Here is an 8061-nt window from a genome sequence, read left to right as displayed (position 1 = left end):
AAGTGTCATAGGCAGGAGATTAAAAGCACTAATGTGCACTGCATCTGTCTTTGCAGCAGCAAATTTATTTTGGAAGGCCTGGTACAGAAAGGAAGCAGATCAAAATGAGAGTACTCTGCCTTGACAGAGAGAAAAAAAGAGACAAAGTGAGAAAAAGCCAGGGCCTGACTTCTGCACAGTGATACGAACAAATTCACAGTTCACAAATTAAAAAGGAGAAGACTTTGATAACCAAATTCTACATTTATGACATCCATCACCTCGCCCAGCTGAACAAATGCACACTCGAATGGAAGCGTCATAAGTCTTGGCAATTCGCATGCAGTACTTCTGCGACCATAAAGCATTGCGTTTTGACAGATCAGAAGGAAATGAAATGGTAATCGATTCCAGGCTTTGCATTGCCATTCATTTCACATCTATCTTCCGTCCTGAGGCACTCTGGCATTGCTGTGTTGGTGTTGGCCTCCATCGCTTCAAATTATAGTACATCCAGCGCCCGTTTTGAGGTTCCTCTCCACCTACCGCCATTGAGATGCAATGTTTTTCGTCTGACCACAGCGGTATGGTGGCGCTCCTTCCCACGAATATGCAGAAGACTGATGTCATATGTTTTTTTTTTTTTTTTTGTTCTTCCAGTGGGTGAGGTTGGGGGGTGAGAGTCTGCTACAGGGAATTGTACGCTGCAGAGCGATTGTTCCTCCTGACAGGGAGAAGAGGCGGCGCAACGGAAAGAAGTTTTCCTCAGTAGGTGTTCCTGCTCGCCCTGTCTAAACTCTGTCTAAGCCTCGGTTGGATTGTCAACATAGACACGATTCCTTTCATTGGCTGTGCTGCATGTACCAGAGCAAGAAACAACAAGAAATGATTAGATTCGGCATCGTTCCTGGTTATCGTCATGGTGTCTGTTATCTGTGGTGGTACTCATTATTTACCAGAGTTTTTGAGGGTTTTTTTGTTTAAAATTCCATACACCTGAGAAAGCACACCATTCGGTCTTGTAACTTGACAGTACGTCTTTAATTTCATGACTTAAATCATTGGCAGTCCTATAAACTAATTTTAAATTTTCTTCATTTTTTGTTTTTGTTTTGTAATATTCTTGTCAAGGGCAGCATATTGCAGTTAGATTTCAGCTTTATGTCTGCCTTTAATTCTGACCCTTTGCCTTTCTCGTCTCCACTACACGACAGTTAACCACTGTCATGCCTGGCCTTTCCACAGATAATTTAGGACAGGGGAGTAACATGTGAATGACATCTATTTGACATGTTATTTTATACATGACTTTATGGTGTTGGCATTATGGATTCCAGTTCATAGCACAGTACCGGGTGTACAGAAATCACTGCTTGTGGTAAAATGTCACTCTTGTGCCACCTCTTCTTGACATTGCAAGCCTCCGAGCATGCAAGTTAATTTATTTGGCAAAGTGCAATCACTCAGTTTTATATATCCATTCCCAACATGTAACCAAGCATGTGTATGGCCTGGGGTGAGCTCGGAAACATTCATATTTAAGGGATGACATTTAGGGCCACCTGCATTACAGTGCCCTTTTAAATGCTACTGGCCACTTAAATATAATGGCTATTCTCTTCCACAAACATAGGCAAATGTGTTTCCGTTTTATGACATGGCCTAAGCTAATGATACAGAGCATATTAATACCTTGTAAATTATTGATTTTAATACCTTGAAAATACTTTTAATGGAACTGCAGTACAATTTGGTTGCTCACTAACTATTGAACATCAGTGTACAGTAATTGTTTTTAAAAATCCTTGCAGTTGGTAAGTGGAAAAAAAATTCAGTCAAATCTGGAAACAACCGATCGGAGTTGATCATGAAGATATCTTGAAACAGGACCAGAGTTGTCGTGTCATCACAAATTCTTTGATGAAACAAATGAGTACCCAGAATGTTCAGTCAGAGCATAGTTACTGGGTCAATATATCTGTTCAACCCTAGTATCAAAGCAGTTACAAATGGATGCAGTGAAATTGGTGGCCCGGAGCTACGGCATGAAGTTTCTGTTCTACAAAATTCATGCAGAGCTGAAATTCTCTTGTTCTGCACATCATATCAAACCTGAGAATCCCCGCACATTTCACACTGAGTTTCTGGGATGGGCAGGGTCCTCCGCTGGCTGCCTATCTTCCCTCCCCCTCTGAAACATCATGATAAGCCCCCCACCCCCCATATAAGAATTTGGTTCCCTCCTTGTTGTGGAATTAGCTACTTGCTCACATCAGCATCTTCTATAATTCTTAAGAGGCTAAATAATAACTCTGGTGCAAGTGCATTTTGGTCCAACTGATCAGGAGTGACCCAGTTATGCCCATTGGACTGAGACCCACTTTGCAGTTATTATTATTGTCCACAGCCTCTGTTGACATGGTATTGGTCTTTCTATATCTATATATTATTATTTCTGTGCTGCTAAGTACATTCTGGATAGTGAATTCAATGGCTGGGAGGCAGACCTGTGTCAAATATGTATTTGCTTTGGATTCAAATGCTTTTCTGTGCTCTATTGAGCTTGCCTGGTGTAATTGAGCCTGCCAATATGACCAGAAGGCGGGGTGTGCATTTTTTGTGAGTATTTCATTGGTTCCAATTCACCAAACTAGATCAGAAAAGCATAGAGAAGAGTTTGAATCCAAAACAAGTACGTATTTGACCCCGGGCTGCTGGGAGGGGACAGGCAGAAAATATGCACATTTTGTAAATCTGCCCAGAATCAATGCATCTAGACTGCACTTATTATTGTTATTATTATTATTATTATTTTAAATAACACTATCAGTCTAAGACAGCAGCTGCTGGGGTTGCAGGATGATCATTCTTCATTGATTGTTGGCGATGATTTTCATAACCTCATCATGATTGGGGTTAACGTGAAAGAATTTGAATTGTGGCCTGTAGGTGCTGACATGGGGAACTATCTTAAGCCAGTAGCACATGATACACTGCCATCAATAAAGTTTTTTATGCTGATTTTCATTTATACATTAATAGCAAACTCCTAATGGCTGTTTTCAGTTTTGGGGATAAAAATCATGAAGTGTGTGTTCTAGTCACCATGATTAAGAATGTTAAAAAAGCAATTATGAGTAAAATATCATCTGGCAGACCTCAGAGTTGGTATCATGTGAACTGAACTGAAGATTATCTTCTTAAAGAAGACCTAAGGGCTGTTTTCTGAAAAAGTATCAGGAATTAATCTTATTTAAATGCAGCAATGCATTCATTCTCTAAACATCAATCTATAAAAAACCAAGAATGAGGAACAAGCATGCTTCATAATTATGTTGGTTTCTTATGAATTAATTGCTGTGAAGTATAAGTAAACATCTGCTCTGGTATCTGTTTTTGTCCAACAGATTCAGTTTTTTTTAAAATGACTTCAGTATACGACCATTGACAAGCCTAACTTATTCCTGAGAAATTGACAGTTAATTGTGCTTTGCATCAATGTGAACCTGGAGGGTAAGATTTTTTTTTTTTTTTTTTCTAAAGCTGTCTCCCACAAAATGTTTGTTTTGATCAATGTGAATTGATTAAGCAATCTTAAATTGTGGCTGCAGGCACAAGTGACCTGACAAAATAAATACCCTGTTTTGCCTGCGCTCACAGGACCACCCCTCCCCACACACACACACACACACACACACACACACACCACAAGCTCATTCAGGTACCGGGATGCAGGTACAGTGAGCCAGGAGCAAAATTAATCTCATAGCTTCTTTTCCCACACCCTTCAGGTGCAAGGCTAGGCTAACATCAAAGACACCAGCCATTCATTAGCAAAGCACTAAGGAGCTCGAACGCACACAGACTTGATACTGATTGAGACACTCAGAGCAGTGGGGAAGGCCTTTAGGGAACCTTTTTTTTCCACCTGTCTCATAGTTGTTTATTGCATATCACCTATTGCTTTTTTGGCTTAATTCAGTTGGGTTGGTTTCATCAAAACATTTAAACTGACTGGGGGAAAAACTGGCCCTTTTACGGGGAATTTATCGAGCTCTCTTTATGGGTCCGGAGTGATGTCACTGTCTATACCAGATTTCAGTATTACTATACTGGCTGTGGATGATAAATGAGCTGTTGCTGACACTGCTACTGACCAGTTAAAAGAGATTAGAATGAGTTAAGGCACATTTTACAACATTAAAGTTAATTTATAGTAGTGTGTTGTAGCGTTGAAGAAATCCACCCTGTAAACTCTGAGGCACTGCTGGTCTATGCTGTCTTAAAGACATTCCATTATCATTCTTGTGCAAGTGAAAAATAGATTGTAAAAGTAAAACAATAAACAGATATTCAGTTATTCTGCATATATCAATAAAAATTATTTAAATATTGTATTATACATTAAATACAAATAAGATTATATTAAGTGCATTATATTATTGTGTGGGAATGCAAGATAAGTGAGCTGAAAACTATTCGTTTTTGTAACAACTGAGCATATGTTTCCCAGAGGATCCAGATCCAATACATCTAATTAAATGATTCTCTGAAAGCACATTGATTTGGGAATCGTTCATTCTTGTCGGCCAGATACTACACTGCACAGTTGGTTTATATATATATATATATATATATATATATATATATATATATATTTACAAAGATACTGCTACTACTAATACTACTACTAATAATAATAATAACAACAATTATTATTATTATTATATTCTTGCATTATGTACTGCTGTAAACCCATAATTCAGTCAGAACCCCATGCATTATTCAATATTTGTACATAAATAAACTATAGCAATCACATGCTATATATATATATATATATATATATATATATATATATATATATATTTGGCTTTTATCTGCAATTTAGCCGGTGTGAGTCCAAACAATGTGTGCAGCCAAGTGTGCAATCAACCTATTGATTATACACTGCAGTCCACTACAGCTGTGTCTTCGTCGTACAGCAGTAAGGCTCCTGTTTACCCCGAGAACAACAGAACAGAATTTGAGAAAAGAATTTGAGATGTGTTTGCAACTGAATGTTATATGAGAGGCATTGGGTACAAGTTCTGAACAATGTCAGCCTGTTGAAATAAGTCAATGTTAATAATTAATGTCAGTCTGTCAATTCTTTTTGATATGGGAGAGATATAGGATTCTTTCCAATCACATTTTGCGCTTCCTTGCTTCCTTTCCTCACTCCTCCCAATGGAGGACACAAGAAAAGGACACGGGGAAAGGACACGAGGGCGGAGGAATTGACAAAATGTGTATTAGGCAAATGGAACATCTTTGTTCAGTTGAGCCATATCAATTAGAGATGTGGCAGGTGAGAAGAGGTGGATCCACAGGTCAATCATTTATACATCGCGTGTTTCCGAGAAAATACTTCTGCAAAGGATGTACTCGTGTTTACTTGCTCAGGCATCCATCGGGAGCCTCAAAACTCCTCGCTCCGAGCTTCTTCAAGGAACATTCAGCGAGTTTGAATGTCCTAAAAGCTGGCGAATCTCGATCGATTTCTGGGTCAGATGAGGACCGGGGCATCAGTGCTGGATAAAATAAATAGAATGAGCCCATAGTACAGTAAGAGGAGGGAGAGGAAATGGGAAGAAAGGTTTCCAGGTTTGCATAGTATTGCAAAGGTGGTGAACTTTCTGCCCCCTGCTGGTGGTCCTGTGATACTTTTTTCTCTCTGGAGTCCCGCCTTGATTAGCTGCTGACGGCCAGATTGCATACACCTGTCTGCGGCCCTATATAAGCAGTGCTCCTGCCAAAGAGGTCTTTCTGATATGGTGAAGTCAGGCTGCTTTGTAGCTGCTGTGCTGGCATCTCGGTTCTCCCAAATGAGTGCTTTTTAAAAACATTTTTACGAGTTTATAATAGTCAGTGGGGCCAGTAAGAATGCAGTCAATTTTTTTGGGCGACTTTCTGTCTGAGGTCACCTTATTGCAGTTTGTATTTGCCTGTAATGACAGACCTCCCAGTGGTTTTGCTGGCACTCGATGTCCTTTTTAATGAGTAGATAACTGTTAGTCAGGCAGGGCAAATTTCCCAGTTATTACCAAACTCGGGGAGTATTAAGGGTAATGTAACAGTGGGGACCTGGATGGGACAGGCTTATGGCCCATGGACGTATCAGTGTTCCAGCTGTCCCACTAAACCAAGGGAACCATCACTGTCTAGGTAAATGGTTAATGTGGTGGATTGCTATAGAAACCTGCAGTTTAGCTAGCTACTGCTTTGAGCACCATAACCACGTGTTTGAGCATGTAACCCTACCTTTCTACCTGATTAAAGGATATTGCTTGAAAGAACTGGATACATATAGTATCTATTGGGAGAATATTTTTTTATTTATGAATATGAACTGTGAGTCACCATAACAGCTGCTCTTGCCCTTCTACTCCTATGATGCTACTTTGCTGTGGTTTATCCAGTCTCAGACTTTAGAACTCAAAAAATGTGAATGTTGTGTTTATTACCCCATTAATATATATGCAGTTGTGAGGCATGGGATTCATAGTATTTGGTGGTTATACACAAAGCCAAACTTCCTTCTATAATTCTCTTTTTACAGTATGTCCACCACAGTAATATTTAATTTTGGTCTTTTTGTCATTTTTTGTCACCCATATGTAGGTTCTTATGAATATATTTCACATTTCTTATAAACCTGCTTCTATAATTCTCTTTTTACAGCATGTCCACCACATTAATATTTCAATTTGGTCTTTCTGTCATTTTATTGTCATCTGTATGTGTAGGTTCTTATGAATATATCTCACATTTTTAATGGAGATGCAGTTAATGAAAGTCTTTTCAAAAATTATCTATTGGTTTGGGTATTGAAATATGGGGCCCTCTCCTTTGGCTGATGAGAAAATAGTTTTTCTCTTGGTTATGTGCTTTACATAATTTACCATTCAACATGGTGTTTCGCAGTAGAGTTTAGAGACTAAATTTGAAGTGGAATAGCAAATTGTAAATCATCCATAAGATAAGTTCTGTGTGACCTTCTCTCATATGGTTTTATGATGTATAAATCATTCATTCCAATTTAATCAGCAGTAATTATTGTTATTCCCAATTTTGTTTGTATAATTCATCCATGTTTTTCCATGGATTAGTGTCTGTCAGTTTGTATACACATACAGTACAATGTATTGTGCCCAGAAGCTTCCACACTTTTGAGGTCAAAATATGCTTGCAATTAAAATGTTATTTAATTACCTCTATTGTTCATTTTATAAACATTATTTGTTAATCTTTATTGAGAGTGTGAATCATTTGAGAGAACTGTATCTGATAATGGCCTGGTACAATACCAAAATATCTCAAATTTGAGAAAGACTTACATATATCCTCATGATCTTTTCAACTGGCAGCAGGTTTCAAGGCTCGGAATATCTACAGAATGCCTTTTCTTCTCTTCAGGAAAAAGATATTTTCTGTATTCTGCATATTTTCTTTTGTCAGTCAGTGGTCCACAGAAAATGAACAGTATAGGGCAGCTGAAGGATTACGGTTGAAAATAACTTAAGAATATGTTGTTGTACTATACTTTCACAAGGTGAGGTGGGGTGTCATTTTGTATTGGGCAACTTTATTCCTTACAAAATGTTCTAGCAGCGTAATGCCCTGCTTATTTGGACCAATGAAAAGCACTGAGCTGTTGTATTGGATTTGTTGCTGTAAGCATTTAAAGCCATAGTAGACTCAAGTGCAAAGCTCAAGTCTATCTGACTTTCCAAACGTTGTTTTTCGATTGCACGTCAAATAGATATCGGGCTCAAAGCTGTCTGAGGGAATTCTGTGAGGACAAGACTGACATTTCCTGCCTCAGAAGTGGGATAGGAATGAGATTTCACCTCGCCATTTCTGTCAGATACACCGCAGAATAATACACAACACATGAATAGCATATGACTACAGCACTATTACAAACACGGTTTCGCTATCTTTTTTTATTGTTTTTCACTGAGTAGGCATCGGTGTTTGAAATTTATTACATGGCAAATTTCAGAGGGGAAGAGAGAGGCGGCCATGTCTATTTTATGT

Source organism: Anguilla rostrata, chromosome 3, assembly GCF_018555375.3.
Source record: "Anguilla rostrata isolate EN2019 chromosome 3, ASM1855537v3, whole genome shotgun sequence".
NCBI lineage: Eukaryota > Metazoa > Chordata > Actinopteri > Anguilliformes > Anguillidae > Anguilla > Anguilla rostrata.
Note: the sequence above shows the minus strand (reverse complement) of the source record.